The 25,196-nt window shown below is 42.4% G+C and overlaps 1 protein-coding gene and 1 long non-coding RNA gene across 14 annotated transcripts in view; one reads left to right on the top strand and one right to left on the bottom strand.

Moving 5' to 3' along the window:
* Positions 1-24,379, bottom strand: part of ST3GAL6 (ST3 beta-galactoside alpha-2,3-sialyltransferase 6) — an 87,629-nt gene extending 63,250 nt beyond the window's left edge. For 3 of the 13 annotated variants that reach the window (XM_025282516.3, XM_025282518.3, XM_025282514.3), the window contains exon 1: positions 24,083-24,374. The gene's annotated coding sequence lies outside the window, so the exon portion shown is untranslated. Of the gene's footprint in view, positions 1-91; positions 587-1,852; positions 3,411-19,823; positions 22,955-23,210; positions 23,347-23,653; positions 24,042-24,082 lie in introns of those variants that run through there. The other 10 variants (XM_025282496.3, XM_044940814.2, XM_025282512.3 and 7 more) reach the window with 8 other exon arrangements.
* LOC123333161 lies at positions 19,556-20,812 on the top strand. The gene is made up of 2 exons (XR_006550316.1): positions 19,556-19,712; positions 20,716-20,812. It is a non-coding gene; the product is annotated as an uncharacterized LOC123333161 (long non-coding RNA).
* Positions 24,380-25,196: the final 817 nt, after the last annotated feature.

Below are 25,196 nucleotides of genomic sequence, written 5' to 3'. Positions count from 1 at the left end.
GCCATTAAAAAGAAAAGTCTTAATGAAAACGCTACTTTAGTAAAGTCACTACAGGCCCCTCCCTAAATTCTCCACAGGATGACGTGATTACCAAAAACAAAGAAACCCAACAGCAAAACCGGCTGCATGTACTACATGACTGTAGCTCATGACTGGTTATCCACGGGATCCAGCTCAGTCTCCCTGAAAAAAATAACAGATCCAACTCAATCCGGAGCAACCTGGTAATGAAAGAACCATCTGTCTCCTTTTTCAGCTCCTCTCTACACATACACACAGCTTTATTGTTCAATGCAGAGGTGAGAGAAGGAGCTGCTGGAAAACTCGGAAGAGCAAGGGGAGGAAGGGAGACAGGAGGAGGAGGAGAGATCAAGAACAAAAATATCCAGAAGGAAGGGTGGGAAGTTAGTGAGAACAGCAACTGCTTTAACAATGTGTGGTAGGCTACTTTCTCCAAAAAACTTTGGAAGAAAAAAATCTCAAATTGCTCCTGCTACCGTTTTTCTTATACAAGACTAAAAACTCTGATACAGAAACAAATAAAACATAAAACCCTGCATGTTCTGTATTTCTTGTGTTAGTAGAAAGTGTTTTGTTTTTTTTTTTATAAAAACTCTTAGGAAACAAATATCAAAAACAAAACCACTAAAAATAGAGCAAATATTTATTTCAGAACTCATTTATGACTCTAATATCCTACAATAAGAAAATGATTATACCTAATTATGAAAATCATAGAGTAACATGAAAAATATTTAGATTCTACCAAATAAAGTTTTAAAAAGCTGAGTACATTTCCATATGTGAGATGTTATGTGTAGTGACTCATGACTGCAAAAGAGGGAAAAAAGAAAGCAGTTGATATGCTGAGTTGTGGACTGCATGGAATTTTTTTCTCTAAAGTTCAAAATTTATGGAGAAACAGAAAATGCTTATTTTCATATATTTCAATATACATTTCACTTGTGAAGTGCTAAGCAGTTTGTGCATTTAGAAATCAGAACAAAAGCAAAGTGGTGCTCTTTAGTGGCAATTATAATAGAAGACTTCTATTCTGTTCTATTAGGGAATTCCCTGGTAGCTCAGTTGGTAAAGAATATGCCTGCAGTGCAGGAGACCAGGGTTCAATCCCTGAGTGGGAAAGATCCCCTGGATCTCTTGCCTCCAGTACTCTTGCCTGGAAAATCCCATGGACAATGGAGACTGGCAGGCTACTGTCCATGGGTTGCAAGAGTCAGACACAACTTAGCAACTAAACAACCACCATTCTATTCTATCCTAATTCTATGATAATAGAAGTCTCCACCATGAGACAGAATTTTGAACCTAAGGAAATTGCAGATAATGATAAACTTGTGCCTCAGAATCATTCTCCCTAAATGTATAGAAAGCACAACTCCTGGGTTTCTATTGTCTTCAACCTATACTAGTTACTATCTACTAGAGTCAAGAAGCGATCAAAAATCTGAAGCTGGAAGGTTAGGCAAGAAACCTCAAACAATGTCACACCAGGAATAGCTAGAGGATGGGGATTTAGTTACACCTGGAGAAGCTTAAATCATGGAAGGCAAACAAGATGGCTATTCTCAAGTCTGAATGACCTTCATGAAAAAGAGGTATAGCCTTGTTCTGAAGGCTAGTGGGGGTTAATCCAAGGCCAGTGAGTGCAAAATTCAAGGAATTAACAACTTTGAAGTTGGCATGGAAGAACATGCTTAGGTTACCTAAAGATAATACAGGTTCCATTTCTGGGCAATGAGTCACTCGTTGCTAAAGATACTCTGTTTTAAAAAACTGCTTGGGATGGATTTGTATACTAGTCCTTAAAAACTTTAATGTCCATTATCATCACCTGAGCATCTTGTTAAACTGTTGGTTGCTGTCAGAAGGTCAGAGGGTCATGAGATTCTGCATTTCTTGCAAGCTCCAAGGTGATGTCCATGCTAATGCAGTGTGGTTACAAGTGTTAGAATGTTACTTAAACCAGTATTTCCCAAAGTTTTCTAACAACGTGACTTCAAAAGTACTCTCCAACCCTGATTTGGGGGCAGATGATTAATAAATTTTACCTATTAAGTAGTTATTACTGGAATTTTGCAGGCACACACCTTCAAATTAAAAATAAATAAATACATAAAGCTATGGGTTGGTATCTTCCAATATCTCCCCAGCTGATACTTTAAAGCAATAACCAATTTTGCCCAATTTTAAACAATACTTTTTTTTTTAACTTCCTTTAAAAAGAAAAAGAATTAAAAAATGACAATTTTACTCCAAGTTCAGCAAAGTAAGCGTGTCCCGGTGAATGAATGAAGGCATGCTCAGCATTTAAAACGCAGTTACTTATGATTTCCGTATACAACAGTTAACAGAGAAGTAGGATAAGATAAAACATAGCTATAACTTTTTTTCCTAGTGATTTGTATTAAAAATCATGTGTCTCCAAAGTGGGGGTATGCGGACAGAAGACTCCCAAGGCAACACTTGTAGTTTTCTTTTTCCATGTAGGGCTCTGCCCTGACATTTCACCTCTCCTCCACCCCATTTGGGTGGTAAAATCCCTTCAATGCTTCCTTCTTGCTCCGATTTTGCTTAGCTCTCTCCTTATCTAAGAAACTTGGGCTTTTAATCAGTTCAAAATCCTAAGTGACGTCTTTCCTGGAGAAATATACTAGTATCTGAACACACAGCCCTTCCTCAAATTTTAAATCCTTCTTAGGTTTCTCTCCCAAAATAAATAAGCCCACAGCTAAGACGGAACCAGCTTCCTGTCTTTCCTCCTACTCTGTAAGTCCCCTTTCCAAAGGGCTTATTGTTTTATAGTTTGCTTAAAAGTTGTAAGTAACATTTCATCTGATTTACAAAAGCCCTTTTTCTCAAGCTACTTATTACATCAGTATATTCTGAATGAATGTAAGCTTATTCTGCTCCCTGAGAAGCATCATTTCCTGTTTCATTCCCCTTTTGCTCTTTTTAAAAGGAAAAAAGTAAGTAAGCTTGAGGATAAACAATCAGAAGAGCATCTATCAAATCTTTAGGCTAAAGTGTTGGAAATGTTCCAGCTTACCATCCACCAGAGGATCCTCCAAAATCAAATTACAAATATGATGTTAATCTTAACTTGGGGTATCTTATAATTATTGTTACAAAGAAACCATCATACATGTGATATATATTTTTATTAAATCATATAATCCTAGATTTACTTCCGAATGCAAGCTAAATTAATTCTCTAGGCAAAGGGAGTCAACTCATTTCCTGGTTAAATTAACTATGGAAGTTTTCACCTCTACTATAACTTTGCTGATTTAGGCAATAACCAATTTCTGGGCTTCCCTGGTATTTCAGCGGTGAAGAATCTGCCTGCCAATGCAGGAGACACAGGTTGGATCCCTGATCCATAAAGATCCCACATGCCAAGGAGCAAATAAGCCCGTGAGTATTAACTGTTGAGCCTGTGCTCTCAAGACCAGGAGCTGCAACTGCTGAAGCCCACAGGCCCTGGAGCCTGTGCTCCATACCAAGAGGAGCCACCTCAGTGAGAAGCTCATGAAGAGCAATGAAGAGTAGCCCCCGCTCCCCACAACTGCAGAAAAGCCTGTGCAGCAACGAAGACCCAGCACAGCCAAAAATCAATTTTAAAAAGCAAAACAAAAAACAATTTCCCAATGCCAGACCCTGTTCCAGGCACCAAAGACACAGTAGTGAAGAAGAAAATTAGTTTACAATCCAGGAAGAGACAGAAAAAGTAACAAGCAGTTGTTATTACTATTAAGTAATATTATTTGGTGTTATTACTATGTAGTAATTATTAAATTTACAACTGTGATCTGACAAGGCACTAATCTAGGTAGGGGAGGACAGAGAGCCTCAGAGGAATTTGAGAAAATTCACAGAGAACTCCTCTGAGAAGTAAACAGATGAAATCAGGGTAAAAATGAAAAGCATTCCCGGCAAAGGAAATGGCATTTGTGACTGAGGCTGCTGCTAACAAAAGTGAGCATGAAAGTAAGAGCTAATCTTTGTTGCAGGCCTACCACATGCATGAACTCACAGAATCCTCACAACTGTGGTTGGATCCCAGAGAAAAAGAGGAGGGTAGGGAGAGGAACACAAATCTCCATTAAAAAAGAATCCCTGAGAAGATAATGGTTATTTTGGTTAATGGCTTTGTGAGCATTTGGTATATTAACATTTCGACTTCTGTGCTGAGTTGGCCCTGTTTTTCTAATTCTGTAAATGAGGAGACTGAGAGGCATAGAGAAGTTAACTTGTCCAGGGTGTCTCAAAGCTAGATGTCGAGCCAGGGTTTGGCGAGGTAATCTGCTGCTGGTCTATTTATTCTGAACCCATCAGCTACTCTATCTTTCAAGGAACCAGATCAACTTGAAGCCTTCCTCATCTTCAAGATTCATTATGCCAATTTTCATTTTTCACAGAATGACATACTGAAATATGGATGTACTGGAAAATCTTCATTCCCAGAGTTTTGATAAATGTAAGATTCCTAGGTTGAAACCTATTTCATTAGGAAATAGTACATGAAGTTTTTCCATTACAAAAGCACTAACAGAAGTCCAAATGTTAATATACCAAATGCTCACAAACCCATTAATGAAGATAACCATTATCTTCTCAGGGATTCTTTTTTACTGGAGATTTGTGCTCCTCTCCCTACCCTCCTCTTTTTCTCTGGGATCCAACCACAATCATGAATTTGCCTACTTTTTATTCACATACATGTACACACATACATGGTATATGATACTGTTTTAAGTAATGGTTTAACATTTACATACGAAATACAGAATGTTTTGAAATTTGAATTTTTTCACTCTACACTTCAGGCTCAGAGATCCATCCATACCAATGCATAAAGGTCTGATTCATTCAAATTCTGTACAGTATCCTATTAATCAATTGCACCACAAGTCTTTCCATTCCCTATCAGCAGATATTTAGGCTGTTTTCAGAGATCTAAATGTCATTTTGGAGCCAATTTTTTTTTTTTTTCCAATCTAAAAGAAAGCAGTTTACTAAGATAATCTTACCAACAACTCTTTGTGAACCCATGGAGGCCAGAATCCTGGAGTGGGTAGCCTTTCCCTTCTCCAGGGTATCTTCCCAACCCAGGAATGGAACAGGTATCTCCTGCATTGCAGGTGGTTTCTTTACCAACTGAGCTATCAGGGAATCCCTACAAACTGCTAGAAATACTTTAAAATTCAAATTTCATTTCCACATAGTCTTTTTTCTAAAGCATAAATTTTGATAACTCAAGCTGTTTAAAAATACCTAGATATTTAACATACCAGGTATGACTCTTTGACTATGACAAAGCCTTTGACTGTGTGGATCACCACAAACTGGAAAATTCTGAAAGACATGGGAATACCAGACCCCCTGACCTGTCGCTTGACAAATCTGTATGCAGATCAGGAAGCAACAGTTAGAACTAGACATGGAACAACAGACTGGTTCCAAATAGGAAAAGGAGTACATCAAGGCTGTATATTGTCACCCTGCTTATTTAACTTATATGCAGAGTACATCATGAGAAACGCTGGGCTGGAAGAAGCACAAGCTGGAATCAAGATTGCTGGGAGAAATAGCAATAACCTCAGATATACAGATGACACCACCCTTATGGCAGAAAGTGAAGAAGAACTAAAGAGCCTCTTGATGAAAGTGAAAGAGGAGAGTGAAAAAGTTGGTTTAAAGCTCAGCATTCAGAAAACTAAGATCATGGCATCTGGTCCCATCACTTCATGGGAAATAGATGGGGAAACAGCAGCAGACTTTATTTTGGGGGGGGCTCCAAAATCACTGCAGATGGTAACTGCAGCCACGGAATTAAGACGCTTGCTCCTTGGAAGAAAAGTTATGACCAACCTAGATAGCATATTAAAAAGCAGAGACACTGCTTTGCCAACCAAGGTCTGTATAGTCAAGGCTATGGTTTTTCCAGTAGTCATGTATGGATGTGAGAGTTGAACTGTGAAGAAAGCTGAGTGCCGAAGAATTGATGCTTTTGAACTGTGGTGCTGGAGAAGACTCTTGCAAGTCCCTTGGACTGCAAGGAGATCCAACCAGTCCATCCTAAAGGAAATCAGTCCTGAATATTCATTGGAAGGACTGATGTTGAAGCTGAAACTCCAATACTTTGGCCACCTGATGTGAAGAACTGACTCATCTGAAAAAACCCTGATGCTGGGAAAGATTGAAGGTGGGAGGAGAAGGGGATAACAGAGGGATGAGATGGTTGGATGGCATCACCAACTCAATGGACATGGGTTTGGGTGGACTCCGGAAGTTGGTGATGGACAGGGAGGCCTGGCATGCCGTGGTTCATGGGGTTGCAGAGTCGGACACGACTGAGCAAATGAACTGAACTGAACTGATGACTCTTTGAAAATGCAAAGTTAATAGTATTTTAAATGAGAAAATACATTTCTAGGTAAAGTAAATCTATAATCATTCTGTTGAAAACAAAACATATTGAAGAAAAAGCATATGCAGAAAATAGTCTTCTTATAACCACTTTCTTTTTTCTGATAACCACAGTGACTAGGCAGAAAACTCTGAGTGCTTGAGCAAGTAAACAAACCAAAGCTTTCCCTGGAATGCTTTGTTCAGTGTTTTAGGCAGAAAATAATCCAAGACACTACCCCACAGAAAGATAATCAAATTTCTCTTTAGAATCGAGCAATTAGGAGGTACTCCCATGTACCAGAGTAAGGATGGATAAAGTGGACAATGAAGCAAAGTAATAAAACACCAAGTCTTTCACCCTGAAGTCTTTAGACCCATAAACAGTGTGACCATACACAATGATCTATTTACATTAATGGAAATGTTTAGTTCAAGGATATTGTAACAAAGTTTATTATCCAGGCTAAACTGAAGTCAAGTCTACAAATAAGTGAAGACTTATCAATGGCATTCCTCTACCTTTAATATCACTTTATATAAAGAATCTGAGAAAACCTCCAAAGGTAGATGTTTTAAAATATGAATAAATGTTTACTAATGGCTGCAGTCTTTACACGCTAAAATAACCTAGTCTCAGGAGTTCCCTGGTGGCCCCAGTGGTTAGGACTCTGCACTTTGACTGCCATGGCCCAAGTTCAATCCTTGGGAACTAAGATTCCACAAGGCTAGGTGTAGATAAAAATAAACAAACTACCCTAGTCTAGAAGATGTAAAGGAAACTCAAAAAAGAGTATTTTCTCTGAAGAGAGGGGGGAGAAATGTTTCCTCTCTTAGCAGATTTCCAAGGAAGTGTTGAACATTCCTAAGAAGGTAAACAAAGCTGGGTTTCCAATGAAAGAAGTAACTCCAGTGCACTGGGGATTACCATGCAGTCAGCTCCATGGTCACAGTTAGCCAAAATGTTTTAGCACATTTCACAGGCCAGAGCCAAGGGGATATCACTTCTAGATTCCTGGTCTCCAGTCCAAGAAATCCCCCTGGGCTTAGGTAAACCTCCAGGCTTCAGGAGGCAGCTCAGAACTCAACTAAAATTCATCCTACCAGTAGTTCAGTGAAATAACTGGCCAAGCAAATGGAGAAGCTCAATTATCCATTTATCCATCCAACACAGATACCCTATTGCCCATCCTATCACATGGCACAAAATCTCAGGGGGGAAAAAAACTGTCTGAGAGCACAGATGCTCTAAAGGCAAGTCCACAAAAACACAGACATACCAAACATAACCTTTGCCCCACACTGACCTCTTAACTATAGCTTCGTGCTTAGTTGCTCAGTCGTGTCTGACTCTTAAGAGACCCCGTGGACTGCAGCTCGCCAGGCTCTTCTGCCCGTGAGATTTTTCAGGCAAGCATACAGGTGTGGGTTGCCATTTCCTTTTCCAAACTATAACTTCAAAGTGCCTTACTTTCTTGTTTTTCAATTAAGTAATATGTATCTTATAGAAAAAAAAATAGAAGCCTAAAACATGCAACTTTTTTGCATTCCCCCTCAAAGGGCAAAATATATTGTATGAACAGTAGAAACTAGTTATAAAGAGAATGAGAATCAGCAAGAGGCCAGAAACCAAAAGTAGAACTGCTTAAATTTTTCAAACTTCCCCACCTTTGTGATTTTTCTAAATGTCTGGTGGCTTCCCCTGGTGTTACTAGCAGTAAGCAGTGACTTCTGAACAGAAAGCAGGGGCCGTGACAGGCACATGCCCTCTGCAACCACGCTAGGCTGTGGACATGTAAGGTGAAGGGCGAGTCTGTGCCAAGAGCATTCCAGACAAATGTCCCCAGCAAATCTCTGGGTCCTGAAACAAGAGTACGAAAGAAGGGCAAAGCAAGTGGCCCAGGCATGTGAAGTCACCCTGGGGACTTCAAAACAGTATGGTTCTTACCATTCCCCTTACCCCATAAACTCAGCCCAGAATAAGAGAAGTTACTGTCAGGCAGTCTAAACCCAATCCTTTGCTGAAGAAAAAAGCACTCTGTCATCTGCTACCCTCTGCTTAGTCCCTTCTTACTAACTGAAGCCTAACTGTTGGACTGTTTTTTGATCTGAGGGCTTTTTTTTACTTTCTAAAATGAGAACTGGCCTTTGATATGTCAAAGTAGAGCAAAATGAAACCTTTATTTACAGCATGCTGTACTATTTGAAAAATAGAGATTTCATTTAAAGCATAAAGTTCTATTTTTTTTTTCCCCTATCAAAGATGATCGTGAATCAGAGTAACTGGGGACAACTGGACCGAGGAGGTGGCTCAGGCCAGGTCTGGGAGAACGGCTTAAGGACACCACAGCAGAGAGCCAGAGAGGCACTGGTGGGAAGTACAGAGAGATGACGTGCGAAGCTTGGTCTGGGATATCCCAAGAAACCAAACTGGTTCAGTCTGAAAACACTAGGGAAAAACAGTGTGGAGAAATAAAGAAAAAGCCATATCATTGCCATGAAACTCTGTCCTCCTATGGGCACATCACAGACATGCAGCAGCCAGGGGCAAGACAGGGAAAATTCCAGATCCAAGGCCTAGGGGGGATCTGGGGAATGGAGACAGGAGGGTTCAGGCACCAGGCCCACCACAGACACTCTGTGTTCATTTCCCAGGGCTGCAGCAACAAAGTACCACAAACGTGGTGGCTTACAATAACAGAGGTGTATTATCTCACAGTTCTGGAGGCTAGAAGTCCAAATGCCAAGTGCTGGCAGGGCCATGCTCCCTCTGAACCTGGTAGGGGGGAATACTTCCTTGCCTCATGCTAGTTTCTGGTGGTTTGCTGGCACTCCTTAGCACCCCGTGGCTGATAGATGCCATCACTCCAACCCCGTGTTTTCACACGGTGCTCTCCCTGTGTCTCTGTCCTCACACACATGCTTCTTATAAGGATACCACTCACACTGGACCAGAGGGCCACCCTACTCCAGCATGACTTCATCTTAACCACTACATCTCCATGACCCTATTTTCAAATGAGGTCACATTCTGAGGTACTGGGACTTATAACTTCACCATGTCTTTTTAGGGAGACACGACTCAACCCATAACACATCTCTTGATGCCCAGTCCTTCCTCTGAGCCAGAGGAACTCTGATTCTCTGCGTGCATGCTAAGTCGCTCAGTCATGGCTTACTCTCTGCAACCCTGTGGACTGTAGCCCACCAAGCTCCTCTGGCCATGGGATTCTCCAAGCATGAATACTGGAGTGGGTTGCCATGCCCTCCTCCAGGGGATCTTCCCAACCCAGAGATTCAATCTGTGTCTCTTAGGTCTTGTGCATTAGCAGGATTCTTTACCACTAGCATCACCTGGCAAGCCCTTCTGACATCCTAGAGTCACTCAGAACACATGGACGCCATTTAAAATTAAAGAGAAAGAGAAAAAAAAGATAGCCTATGGTGGTGAAAGTCAGAGTAGTGGTTACATGGTAGGAGGTGAGCAGTGATCAAGTTAGAGTGCTCCGTGCACTCCCGGAAGGCAGGCTATGTTCCGCCTCTTCACCTGGAGGCAGGTTACACAAGTGTGCTTCTTGGGAGGAAATGTATTGAACTATTTGTACATGGCCTTCCCTCATAGCTCAGCGGGTAAAGAATCTGCCTGCAATGCAGGAGTGCTTGGTTCAATCCCTGGGTTTGGAAGATCCTCTGGAGAAGGGAACGTCTACCCACTCCAATATTCTGGCCTGGAGAATTCCATGGACTGTATAGTCCATGGGGTCATCAAGAGTTGGACACAACTGAGTGACTATCAAATAGCTGTGAAAAAAAGAGAAGCGAAAAGCAAAAGAGAAACGGAAAGATATAAGCATCTGAATGCAGAGTTCCAAAGAATAGCAAGGATAGATAAGGAAGTCTTCCTTGGCAATCAATGCAAAGAAATAGAGGAAAATAACAGAATGGGAAAGACCAGAGATCTCTTCAAGAAAATCAGAGATACCAAGGGAACATTTCATGCAAAGATGGGCTCGATAAAGGACAGAAATGGTATGGACCTAACAGAAGCAGAAGATATTAAGAGGTGGCAAGAATACACAGAAGAACTGTACAAAAAAGATCTTCACAACCAAGATAATCACAATGGTGTAATCACTCACCTAGACCCAGACATCCTGGAATGTGAAGTCAAGTGGGCCTTAGGAAGCATCACTACGAGCAAAGCTAGTGGAGGTGATGGAATTCCAGTTGAGCTCTTTCAAATCCTGAAAGATGATGCTGTGAAAGTGCTGCACTCAATATGCCAGCAAAATTGGAAAACTCAGGAGTGGCCACAGGGCTGGAAAAGGTCAGTTTTCATTCCAATCCCAAGAAAGGCAATGCTGAAGAATGGTCAAACTACTGCACAATTGCACTCATCTCACACGCTAGTAAAGTAATGCTCAAAATTCTCTAAGCCAGGCTTCAGCAATATGTGAACCCTGAACTTCCAGATGTTCAAGCTGGTTTTAGAAAAGGCAGAGGAACCAGAGATGAAATTGCCAACATCCGCTGGATCATGGAAAAAACATGAGAGTTCCAGAAAAACATCTATTTCTGCTTTATTGACTATGCCAAAGCCTTTGACTGTGTGGATCACAATGAACTGTGGAAAATTCTGAAAGAGATGGGAATACCAGACCACCTGACCTGCCTCTTGAGAAACCTGTATGCAGGTCAGGAAGCAACAGTTAGAACTGGACATGGAACAACAGATTGGTTCCAAATAGGAAAAGGAGTACATCAAGGCTGTATATTGTTACCCTGCTTATTTAACTTATATGCAGAATACATCATGAAAAACGCTGGGCTGGAAGAAGCACAAGCTGGAATCAAGATTGCCGGGAGAAATATCAGTAACCTCAGATAGGCAGATAACACCACCCTTATGGCAGAAAGTGAAGAGGAACTGAAGAGCCTCTTGATGAAAGTGAAAGAGGAGAGTGAGAGAGTTGGCTTAAAGCTCAACATTCAGAAAACGAAGATCATGGCATCTGGTCCCATCACTTCATGGCAAATAGATGGGGTAACAGTGGAAACAGTGTCAGACTTTATATTTTGGGGCTCCAAAATCACTGCAGATGGTGACTGCAGCCATGAAATTAAAAGACGCTTACTCCTTGGAAGGAAAGTTATGACCAACCTAGATAGCATATTCAAAAGCAGAGACATTATTTTGCCAACAAAGGTTCGTCTAGTCAAGGCTATGGTTTTTCCAGTGGTCATGTATGGATGTGCGAGTTGGACTGTGAAGAAAGCTGAGCACCGAAGAATTGATGCTTTTGAACTGTGGTGTTGGAGAAGACTCTTGAGAGTCCCTTGGACTGCAAGGAGATCCAACCAGTCCATTCTAAAGAAGATCGGTCCTGGGTGTTTTTTGGAAGGAATGATGCTAAAGCTGAAACTCCAGTACTTTGGCCACCTCATGCAAAGAGCTGACTCATTGGAAAAGACTCTGATGCTGGGAGGGATTGGGGGCAGGAGGAGAAGGGGATGACAGAGGATGAGATGGCTGGATGGCATCACCGACTCAATGGACGTGAGTTTGAGTGAACTCCGGGAGTTGGTGATGGACAGGGAGGCCTGGAGTGCTGCAATTCATAGGGTCGCAGAGTCGGACACGACTGAGCAACTGAATTGAACTGAGCGACTTTCACTTTCGCTTCATATGTACATGGTTTGTATGCTCCTCTGCATGGATGATGAATTTCCATAAGAGCTTTACTTTTAGAGAACTTGGTGCTGTCCAAGACATAAAGGTGTTGACAGCCCAGGTGTAACTTCAGAAAGGAGCTTTACCTGGGAGAAGCCCCAACCCAAGAGTCAGCCCCTCAGCCCTGCTGGTTCAGACATTCTAGTGGTCAGTTTACCTGAGATGTTCAACTCCCAGGGGCTGGTGTATAAATGGAAATGTCAAAGTAACACACATATAATGAGAAAAATATAAGGGCCAAAGAGTAAATATATTTGAACTAAAAGATCGACGATTTCTAGAGGCAAATTTCTGGGTGACTTAAAAAAAGTTGTTTGAAAACCACAGACCCACAATAAGGGCACAGGCTTCCCAAAACAGTGCCAGAAATGAGCTACAACAGTTTTTGCTCTGCCCTGTTTTCCTAGCCTTCTTGGGGACCTCTGCCACACATTCCATTTTCAGGCTAATTACAGCTCAAGTATATTCCAGTGTTTTTTCTTTCACATCTAATTCTCCTCTGAGAATTTTAAACTCTTGTGGTTAGGGAGTTTTCTATCCTATTGCCTAATTTCTAAGCAAGAGAGATCAACACCAAAAGACAGAGTTAAAATACACCGGACCCCACTCAGACTTGGTAGAAAATATATTTATGCAGTAAAAATACATAGGATTTCCTAGAATTAAATATAAGTCAGACATTTAACATCAGATATTGCATAAGCTCAGTTGTGGAAGTGTCTGGTGATGGAAGTAAAATTTGATGCTGTAAAGAACAGTATTTCATAAGAACCTGGAATTCCATGAATCAAGGTAAATTGGACATGGTCATGCAGGAGATGACAAGAGTACATAAACATGGACATCTTAGGAAACAGTGAACTAAAATGGACAGGAATGGGTGAATTCAATTCAGATGACCCTTATACCTACTACTGTGGGCAAGAATCCCATAGAAGAAATGGAGTAGCCCTCAGAATCAACGAGAGAGTCTGAAATGCAATAGTTAGGTGCAACCTTAAAAATGACAGAATGATCTTGGTTTGTTTCCAAGGCAAACATCACAGTAATCCAAGTCTATGCCCCAACCACTGATGCCAAATAAGCTGAAGTTGACCAGTTCCATGAAGACCTAGAAGACCTTCTACAACTAACACCAAAAAAAGATGTCCCTTTCATCACAGGGGACTGGAATGCAAAAGTAGGAAGTCAAGAGATACCTGGAGTAACAGGCAAGTTTGGCCTTGGAGTACAAAATGAAGAGGGCAAAGGCCAACAGAATTCTACCAAGAGAACACACCAGTCATAGCAGACACCCTTTTTCAACAAAACAAGAGACAATTTTACACATGAACATCACCAGATGGTCAATACCGAAATCAGACTGATTATATTCTTTGCAGTCAAAGATGGAGAAGCTCTATACAGACAGCATAAACAAGACCTGGAGCTGACTGTGGCTCAAATCATCAGCTCCTCGTATTAAAATTCAGGCTGGCAGTGAGCGAAGAGGAAGTAAAGAGTATCTTGATGAGGGTGAAGGAGGAGAGTGAAAAAGCCAGCTTAAATCTCAATATTAAAAAAACGAAGATCATGGCATCCAGTCCCATCACTGCATGGCAAATAGAAGGGGAAAAGGTGGAAGCAGTGACAGATTTCCTCTTCTTGGCTCTAAAATCATTGGGGATGGTGACCATAGCCATGAAATTAGAAGACAACTGCTTCTTGGCAGGAAAGCAATGACAAACCTAGACAGTGTGTTAAAAAGCAGAGCCATCACTTTGCCAACAAAGTCCATATAGTCAAGGCTATGGTTTTTCCAGTAGTCATATACAGATGTGAGAGCTGGACCATAAAGAAGGCAGAGCACCAAAGAATTGATACTTTCAAACTGTTGTGCTGGAGAAGTCTCTTGAGACTCCCTTGGACTGCAAGGAGATTAAACCAGCCCATCCTAAAGGAAATCAGTTCTGAATATTTACTGGAAGGACTGATGCTGAAGCTCCAATACCTTGGCCACCTGATGCGAAGAGCTGACTCATTGGAAAAGATCCTGATGTTGGGAAAGACTGAAGGAGAAGAGGGTGACAGAGGATGCGATGGTTGGATGGCATCACCAATTCATTGGACATGAACTTGGGCAAACTCTGGGAGATGGTGAGGGGCCAGGAGGCCTGGCGTGCTGCAGTCCATGGGGTGGTGAAGAGTCAGACACAACTTGGTGACTGAACAACAATTGCAGAATCTCTGAATAATATATTGATGTGTTAAAAATTGAATGATGTCTTAAAAATGGGAGTGGGGAGGAGAAGAGAAGTAAGAAAGGGGAGCAGAGAGGAGGAAAGGAAGCCAAACTTTAACTGCAAAGGAAACAAAAATCACATCTTAATCAAATTGTACATAAAAATTATCAAGCACATAATTATAGAAGAGGAAGCTGTGCCTTTCTTGAGTGTGAAATGTAATAGGGAGGTACTGGAAGTTTCAAGGCTATGAATTTATAGTAGTCCTGTGGACTGTTTTCCTTGGATATCTCTGTCCTATTGAAGCCCCTCTCCACTCTCAAATTTCATATAGAAATCCAGGTTTCAGAAGTCTCAAATAATACTTCACATCTCCTTTTTCTTTTTTTTGGCTGTGCTATGTGTGACTTGCAGGATCTCAGTTCCCCAACCAGGGACTGAACCTGGGCGATGGCAGTGAAAGCCTGGAATCCTAACCACTAGGCCACCAGGGAACTCCCTCACATTTCTTTCAAACACTTAGGTTATTAAAAATGAGAGATCAAATATCAAATATATATTATGTTAAATAACGTTCATCATTTTCTCATGAAATGTTTTCATCATCTTCTCATGAAAACTGCCATAAATCGGAGGCAGCTTTTGGGATTCCGCTCTTCAAGAAAGTCTTCCTCTCTACCTCTACCCATGTTGAGATGAGGATAGAGAAGATTCTAAGAAAGAAAATATATGTAAAGTGTTTCAAGAACATATGTTTCAAGATATAACTATCATGTTTTTTTTTATTTTATTTTATTTTTAAACTTTACATAATTGTATTAGTTTTGCCAAATATCAACATGAATCCACCACAGGTATACATGTGTTCCCCATCCTGAACCCTCCTCCCTCCCCATACCATCCCTCTGGGTCGTCCCAGTGCACCAGCCCCAAGCATCCAGTATCGTGTATCGAACCTGGACTGGCAACTCATTTCATACATGATATTTTACATGTTTCAATGCCATTCTCCCAAATCTTCCCACCCTCTCCCTCTCCCACAGAGTCCACTATCATGTTTTTTAAACTACAGAAAAAGATGAACAGAAGTTCATTTTTTTAATGGACATCTGAACAGAGTAGTTTTTATTCTCAACCCTAGTTTATTCTGAAAAATCACAGTGCCACTCAATCAACAGATTTTGATCTCCCAACCTCACCTGAAGCATGCATGCATGCACACATGTGTACACACACACACTGCACACTGCATCCCTCCACTGTATGCCCATGGAGGTCTGTATTATAATTAGTACTGTGCCTGGCACATGAAAGGCAAAAAAAATGTCCAAATATTTATTACTGTTCAATGAAAACTAAAGAATATAACAACATGAGTAGATTAAATAGAGTCCAAAGTGAAGTCACAGGATGAGATGGTGGGATGGCATCACCGAGTCAATGGATATCAGTTTGAGTAAACTCAAGAGTTGGTGATGGACAGGGAGGCCTCGCGTGCTGCAGTCCAGGGGGTTGCAAAGAGTCGGGCACAACTGAGCAACTGAACTGAACTGAAAGTGAAGTCATGAACTGAAAGTGAAGTTAGGTTCTAAAAGGACTCAGACTGGTTAAAAAAAAAAAAAAATTAGAACCAGAGAAGGCCAAACAGAAAGACTTTCTGGAGAAAGTCAAATTTTAACTATCCAATGAACAAGAGTTATGATAATAGCTATAATAAGAGTTATAATAATAATAATGTAACAATATCGATTAAATGTTAGGTATTTGGCAGGCCCTATACTGAACTATTTGCATGTGCTTTCTTTTTTAATTATCATAACTGTGATGTGGGCATTATTCAAGTTTAGAGAAGAAGAAAGTGATCTTCACAGAAGTTAGGCAATGTGTTCAGAGTCAGGCAGTTTATCAGCCATGAAGCTGGAAAGGCAGGTTATCATCTAGTTTGGATGGGGTGGGTAGGGAGTGGAAGGAGAAGGGCACCAGTTCTAAAGGCCTTCACAACCTGCAGCACAGGGAGGCTTGCAGCGACTGCAGGAGCCAATGGAACAGTAAAAAAAAAAAAAAAAAAAATGAGCAACAGGAGAGAGCAGAAAACTTCAAAGACCTGTGGGAGGAATTCTCTGGATTTTTGACCAGAAAAAAATTTCTGTAATAAAAACCATGCTTGAGGAATGTTATTATAAAAGGTGCGTGGACGGGAATATTGGTGGTCATAGGTGGAGACCTTGGGTAGAAGCTCTGTAAGAAGAATATAATTGCATTATTTACAGTTAAAGCAGAGGAGGCCTACACACCAACTCTAAAAATAGAGGGAAGCTTTTCAGGTTTTTTTGCAGTAGATGGGCCAGTTTTGTCCTCGAAAAATATTCCAGGCCTGCAAAACATTTACAGATATTTCAATCATCAGAAATTCCACATATCCCTTAACATCCTGCTTAAGAAAAAAATCCAATTATTTCTAATCTAATTGTAGCATAGCTGGGATCAAACAAGAGTGATTAGCTAACTTACTCTGACATTTACTTGAGATATTGGCTTCAACTATCAAAAGGATCTTGACAGCAGTATTCTCTATCTCACCAAAATCATTCACAAAAAAAAAGTCCTATAACTTGCGGAGACTGTCAATTAAATAAAATTATGAATTAAATTACTTGCTGTTGCTGAAAAGCAGCTGGAAATCCATCTGGAACTGGATCAACTCATTGCTCTTGTCTAAATGCACCAAGATAACCCATTTCTCCATTTTAAGTGCAGTTTATAACTTTATTATACTATAATAATTATATATTACATGATCTAATCTTATACCAGCTTTATATTATCCATAAAAACAAACCAGGGAATTAAAAAAAAGAAACCTGATTTTTTAATTCTTTGGCTCTGTGCTGAACATAGAATATGCGCATATTCCCTATCTTTGCCTCTTCTATCCCTTAAGACATGAAGGATTCTTACACACTAAAGGGCTGCACAGATTTTAATAAAAGCATTTCATTTTATTACACTTTGTACTGTATTATTTTAATAAAAGCAGCACCTTCTATGGTGCTGGCCTAAATATTTGCAATAAAATATTTCCTAAGAAGAAAACTCCTCTAAGCTATCAGAAACACTGGGCTGATAACTTCTCTGAGGACTAAAATCTTATTGGGGAGGGAGACGCCATAAAATCAGCTCAAAGACAAGAAGACTTTGTTTATATTGTTGGTATTATAGCAGCATGTCCTTGAGGGACAGGGGGAAAAAAATCTAAAAGGTAGAACCTTTGAAATATGTATACAGAGTATCTCTATTAACCAGGAAGATGCCCTCTAAAGACGTCATTCTTTGTAAGAAACTTTGTCACTCTGAGTTTCAGCAAGAGTCCACAGTGGGCCCTTCTCAGTTCCCTTTGCCAGGCAGGGACTCACTCTCAGCTCTGGCCCTGATGAGAAGAGATGAGAAGAGCTTTTTATCCCCAGTGCATCTGTTTGTGTCTCCAGCTAGGTTAAATGATATCTAACAGAAACCTAAGACATATCATAATAAGCAATGGAATTCAAGCAGTGCTTACTAAAGGGCATGAAATCATAGATGTGAGATGCTAGGCTATTAAAGAGCAAAATGATTTTGTAATCTACTCTCTTGGCACACTTATTTCCTCACAAATGTAACTACAAACCCAACTCAAATTATCATAAATTATGAATTATGAAACTGAAAATTTGTTGTAATTCAGTCTCTAAGTTGCATCTGACTCTTTGCAACCCCATGGATTGTGGCACACCAGGCTCCCCTGTTCTTCACTACCTCCTGGAGGTGGTCAAATTCACGTTCATTGAGTCGGTGATGCTATCTAACCATCTATGAAAGTTTCAGTTCAGTTCAGTCGCTGAGTCGTGTCCGACTCTTTGTGACCCCATAAATCGCAGCACGCCAGGCCTCCCTGTCCATCACCAACTCCCGGAGTTCACTTAGACTCACGTCTGAAAGTTTACTGTACATGAAGACAAATTTGAGAATAGACATGTGATAATATTCATATACCAGTCTCTTACATGTCAACCTAATAATTTTCAAAAAAAGTTTCAAAGCCAGAAAAGTTTTAATTAATTTAGACAAACCCACAGGAATGAATGCACCTTTCACCTATTTCACTGATATTTCACCTATTCACTGATAATCCTAATAGTTACAAAGATGAAGCCTAAGAGTTATAAAGATGTTACAGCTGAGCTATTCACACTGTGTGTTAATCCATGGGCACGGATGGAGACACCTGGCAACCATCTGTTCTATTTATAACGTTCTGAACACCACACCAGGTGGAAGACACAGGGCAAACAAGACAAGACGTAATTGCTGCCTGCTTAAACTGAAACATGTTCCAGATTTTATGTCAGCACATCAGCCATAAAGAACAGATACCAAAAGCTGAAAGATAACTGATATATATATATATATATCAGTTAAGTATGTAAATTAATAAATGAGCAGGGCATCTGGCTAAATAATCTCAAAAGTAATTTTCTAAGAGTATACCAAGTTTCCCCAGAGAGTTGGATACTGGAGATGATGAGCTATCTTGGAATCAAAGGATACCTGATAAAATGCCTCTGTTCATTTCTGATAAACCAGTGCTACGAGGAAGTACTGTCTTGGTCATAAATTTTCATGATTTAAGTGTTACTCTAAGACTGAGATTATCTATGATGAACGATAGAAACAAAATTTCTAAGGCATAGTATAGTCCCATGGCAACTATTACAAGAGTTCATTTCCACTGAAACTGTAACTCCCTGCATAGCCTGGGGGAAAGGGGGCTGGCATCAGGACAAGGGAAGAGTTTCCCATTATATAGAATATCCCCTCTTCAATCATTGTCCTTTTGGTTGGTGGCATCTGAAACTAGATGGGAAAAATTAAGTTAATCTACTCAAATCAATCACACTTGCAAACGATACCAACTGTGATCGATTTGAGTACATGATTAACTTAGTTTTTCATATCTAGTTTCAGATGCCACCAGCCAACCCAGAGACTTAGAGACAACTAGATATTCAGCCTAGAGAGAAGTTGAGCAATCAAAGGTAGTGATGGAGCGTTTCATGCTTGAGTGAGTACAAGGATTTATTTCAGTGAGTGAGAGGAACACTGTACACAGTCCTCTGAGAACCGCTTCTCAGTGTGGACATGCCTGTGCCCTGGCCTAGAGCAAGGAAGGGAAATCAGTGACGGCCAATTAATGGGGAGAAGAAAAATGTGAAGAATGAAAACGTGTGTGTGTGTGAGAGCGAGCGAGCGAGCGAGCAAGAAAAAGCCCAAGAGGAAAGTCCATCAACCACCAGGTAAAGACTGAATCTCTAAATCATCCTCCAGTGACATCTTATTCTAATTAAAACACAATTCAAACTCCTTCTTAAGACTTGAAGGTATCTCACAAGCAGTCTTCTGCTTACCTCACTGACTTCCTCTGCTCCTAGCTTGCCCTTTTGTACTCTTCTCCAAGTTCTTCAAACATCCACAATTCATTTATGCCTCCGGGCCTCTGCGGCCGCTGTTTCCTCTGCCTAGAATGCTCTTCACTTGACTGGCTTCTCATCACTCCTATCTTTCTTCATACACCACCCCCTCATGGCAGCTCTCTGACTGCCCTAAACCAGCTTCCCTCAGACCCTGTCTGGCACACCCCCACAATGAACTGTCTTCATAACACTCATTCTATCCGAAAAGTGTTTTCCCATATATTTATATCTGATTTATTGATTCCATTTCCCACAGAAACATAAACTCTGTAAGAGCAGAGAATGTGTTTTGTTCAATGCTGCACACCCTACCTAGAACATCTCCTGTACATGGTAAGGATGCAATAAATATTGGCTGAATTTCAAGTTCCACCATATAGATGACTGCAGAAAGTCACTCAAGAGCCACTGCAAAACCATTCTCTGCCCCTTTTGTTGCCCCATTAAAGCACATGGTCATGACCATGACCCACAACCACACCAATTCCAGGCCTGCTTCCACACGCCACGGGGGTGAGAATAACATTGCTTCCTTTAGAGAAATCGCCAGCTTCCTTGCCATTTCCTCTCCTGGAGGCCTTATTCTCTCATCTCCCACAGATCTTTGCATCCCCAATCACATAAAAAGTAAGTCAATGTTTAAAGAATTCTTCAAAAACCAACATTACTCTGTGCAACTGGATGAAATGATCCCCCTTGCACATTGCATCTCAGGTAAAAGGGGGAAGAAGAGAGAACACGGAAGAGACTCTTCACTCAGCTTTCTAGTGTTCATGATAAGAAACTTCCTAAAGGTTGGGTGCTTTCCTTCTCCTTTTTCCCAAAGGTCCAGGAAGACGAAAACCCTGATCAGATGCAGAAGGTTGTGGTAGTAAGTGGTAAGCTGCCCATTCCTCCTGGGATGACCAAAAGATCTCCAAAAAGAAAAAAAGAAATATGAACACGGGGAAGAGACTGAGATCCTACTGCTCCTCACTCTCTTTTATCATATCTTCACCCGCAAAATATCATTGCTTCTTAGCCTGACCGCCTGTCTGGCAGCCAAGTTCCTGACCAATTCAGTCACCATCAGGAGAAAAAATACCTGCTACCCCACTACAGTGAGAACTGTGCTTCTGACACCCTGACATGGAACCATAAATACAGCTTTCTACAAAAATACTGTTATGTTCAATGCACACATCCTGTTCTATACATCAAGTGCACTCCAAGTTAAACACTTTAACTCATCAGGGTTCAACTGGAAACTGTGGTGTATGCTGTTATCCACTGTAGTTAGGATAAGCAGGAGAGAGAGATTCAACAGTGATAGTGAGGAGGTAGCCCTGCGAAGATTTCTTCCAGGCAAAAAGGAACTTCCCTGAAAATATATTCAGAATGAAAAGAACATTCAGAACATAAGCTATTGGCAATAACAGGCCCTTGTAAACCTGGCCAGACACAACCCACCCAAGGGGCATGTCAAAGATGTGGAGAAGATAGAAGATAACTGTTGAAAGTCTGAAACTAACAAGAGGAAAGACAAAGTATGTAGAGCATCTGCTCAAGAAGCCAAGCCTGAGGCGTAATTAAGAAGGTGTGTTCAGATAGGAGAGGGGGATACAAGTGAGCGGGTGGAAGGCACAGGAGAAAGACAAGCAAATGAATGGAAGAACCTGTGAGGAACATCTGCTACAGAGGCTTCCTGGGACCCCTGCAAGGCAGAAGTGAAGCGACCCTCCTGTGATCCAATCTAAGTCACTTAACCTTGGGCAGTCTCAGGTTTTTGTTTTTTTTTAATTATAAAATAAGGTCAGGCATTCCTTTCTCCTAGGGTGGTTGTGAAGATTAAATAAACTAGCACAGGTGAACTCACTGGGGATCATACTGGGAACCACCTGAGTTTTGTGCTTTCCTCTCCTCCTTGATAAGCATCACCTAGAATGCACTTAAACAGGTCTCTGGCCCCCAATCTGAATGCAATCATAATGGAAAAAAGCCTATTGGTAATCTGCATGGTTAGCAGATGATGCTTATCAGAGAAACATGGGAAGCACAGCATTACTTCACTTTTCTCTCATAATATTCCATACGATATGGAACACAGAAATATCTCCCACAGAAGCAAACAGCTGCCACTATTATTTAAAATGAGAAAACTTGAAAATTACAATTTTCACAAAAGACTGATTTTTTTTAAATGCTACGTCTCTTAAAGTCATTCTTCTGCCAACACTATTTCTATTCCTTTTGAGCTCCAAAGATTTGTATTGATTTGGGGCATAAGAACAAATTGAATATCTCCAACAAATCTACTGAAACAATCAAACAGCAATCTCATTCTATTACACCATAATACGGAGACACGGTACAACCTGAAACTGTGGCAACCAGGGAGGGACTTGGTGAAAATATTGCTAAAGAGAAGGCCTGTGAGAAGGCCCTCCCCCTCCACGTTTAAGGACCGCTTGATGCCAGAACAGATACACAGTTTCGAGAAAAGTTCTCATAAACCAAAGTTGCCATTATCTAAAGTGCTTCCGAGCCAATCAGCCTCAATCGAAGACGACAAACTAGATCATCTAAGAGTAGCTCTTTACAGATTTTCGTACTAAAAGTCGGCGGTGAGACTAAAAGGAAGGGAAAACAAATCAATTTACAAATGTCAAATCATCATGTTTCAAATATAAAATAGCCTGGCAACCTGACCAGATCTTCCCAAATATATAACATCTCCATATAAGTCAAAAGATATAATTTCTCAGCCTGCAGCAGGGACACGAAGTTTTAACACTGTAAAGTCAAATATCAAAGCTAGCCTTGTAAGAGCAGCTATCAGAAACCACGAGACTAGCGTGAACATGGGGCCAGGGGGCAAGGAGCTTCTGGTAGATTCGCAGTATTCTTAACTATCTACCTAATTACAGTTCTCAGGTGGCGAACCTCTTAAAGCACGTGTGGCTTTTGGATTTAGAATCTGCGGCTTCTGTAGTTTCTGATACGTTGGCATTCAAGATGTCTCTTTCATCACCACTCCCAAGTACCGTTTTTAAAACATCTTCGAACAGCAACCCCACCCTCAATCCGGTCCCCAACCTCTCTCCCCGCCCTTCCACTGAAGACCTGCACCCCACCCCCACCCCCGCAAAGGTGCTTTGGGTTTGTTTTTACTTTCTGAAAACTGCCTTTTATAGATTCTCTTTCAAGCCCAAATAACACCACACAAGGAGCTGAGATCGCCAGGGAGCTCGGTAGCATTCGGCCTCAAAACCACTAGCTTCTTCTCCCCTTTCCCCCAAATTAACGGCAGGCCAAGTCCCTGCAATTTTCTCGTCCCCGTACTTCGCGCCAAATCGCCTCCGAGCTGGTTTCTTTAGGTCTAGTTCCACTGTGGCGGGAAGAAGGGTTTCTCGTAGATTTTTTCTAAGGTAAAATGAGAGAACTTTCCAGACCTCTCGCCCCGGCTCGCGTACATCCCCTTTTACAAAGAAACAATAGTGAGCGAGGAACCCGTCACCCCCGCCGGCCGCTCCAGTGCCCAGCGCCCCAGCCGCCCTTACCCGGGGAGCACCCGGGTCCGCGCGCCCCCCACTCCCTGAACCCGGGGCACCGGGCAAGCGCATGTAGGCTCCTGGGGGAGGGAGGGTGCATGGAGGCGCGCCCCCCGGACCCTGATCCTCAGCTTCAGAGGCAAAGCCCGCGGATCTCCCCGCACCCCCAACCTCCCTCCCCCACCCTCCCCCCGGCGATGCCAACCCGCAGCGAAGCGGGCCGGGGAGAGTTACCCGCCGAGGCCCAGGCGCGAAGACCGCAGAGGCGCGCGGGGCTCCGGGGCCGGGAGCTCGCCCGCAGCCGCTCTCTCCAGCCCGGTGCTGCCTCTCCCGCGGCAGCCGCAGCATCGAGCCAGCGGAAACCGGAGGACTGTAGCGCTGCTCAGCGGCGGCCCGGGAAGGAGGCAGTCTCCCTAGTCCCGGCGGGGGACCAGAGAGGAGTCCGAGGCGCCCGGCGGCGCGTGCGCTGCCCACCGCGCCCGGGGCCGGATCCTCGGCGACTGCGCCGAGCGCCTCCGGAGTCGCGGGGAAGCTCCTCCCGCGGCAGCGGCTGCGGCCGCCCCCGAGTGCGCAGAGGAAGGTGCGGGGCAGTGAGGTGCAGAGAGAGCCGCTGGGGCCCGGCGTCCCCGGGCGGGCGAGGCTGGAGCGCGGCCGAACCCCTACCTTTCTGGCTGGCGGGATTCCAGCCGCGCGCCCTCCCCGGGCGTCCCGGACAGGAAAATTACCAAGGGAAGGCCCGGGGAAAGCGGCGGGTGGCTTTGGACGAGGTAGGAGGATCAGGTTCCACAGCCAAGGAGACACTCCTTTCCCGCCCCGGTTTGTTTGGAAAGCTGCAGGGGCGAAAGAGAGGGGCAGCCGGCTAGGGAGCTTTCTCCTCCCCGCTGGGCTGGCAGGCGGCAGAAGTAAACACTTTTTGCTTGGCTCGGCGGGGACTTCTGTGACACGAGGCGGGGCAGACGGTTTGGTCCCCAGCAGAAAGGGCGGGAGTGTCCAGAGAGACCAGAATTTCTGGGCTCTGCCCTTCAAGGACAAATGTGTTAGTGCTTTTTGTCTTTTGGAGGAAACGATGCGTTAGGGGGAAGGAAGACGAAATGTGTATTTGCTTGTTAAAATAGGTCTCCCTTGAGATATGCGTGTACTATAGTGATGATACTTGGATAGCTGTATTTTTTAAATGTCAGTGTTTGTGAAATAAATCATATGCCCTGGGAGAAGAGCCACAGACTTGGGTGCAGTTCAGAGTGAGTAACGTGTCAGGCCCTGAAACAAAGTCCTTTGTGATGGACCTTCTGGTGTTGGTGTTAATTTTAACAACGGCCCTAGGAGGCAGCACTTGTTATTTTCCCAATTTTATCAAAGAATCGGACTCGGCTGAGCACACACACACACAATCAAAAAACCCAGAGAATTCAGGAATTCCCCAGCCGGTACCCTTTCTACAAATTGCCTTTGTAGTAACCTACAGAGATTTTATAACTACAAAGGTGGTACCTCAAACATCTGAGTGGTGGTGGTGGGTTAGTTTCTCAACTGTGTCTGACTCTTTGAGACCCCATGGACTGTAGACCTCCAGGCTCCTCTGTCCATGGAATTTCCAGGCAAGAATACTGAAGTGGGTTATTTCCTTCCCCCAAAGAATCTTCCTCACCTCACCCAGGAAATGAATCTGGGCCTCCTGCATTTTAGGTGGTTTTCTGCATTGCAGGCAAATTCTCTACTGACTGAACCACAAGGAAGAGGGTATTTGTCCAACTGGGCCCATTTTTCTTGAAGTTAC

This window comes from Bubalus bubalis, chromosome 1, assembly GCF_019923935.1.
Source record: "Bubalus bubalis isolate 160015118507 breed Murrah chromosome 1, NDDB_SH_1, whole genome shotgun sequence".
Lineage (NCBI taxonomy): Eukaryota > Metazoa > Chordata > Mammalia > Artiodactyla > Bovidae > Bubalus > Bubalus bubalis.
This window is presented reverse-complemented; position numbering and strand designations above follow the sequence as displayed.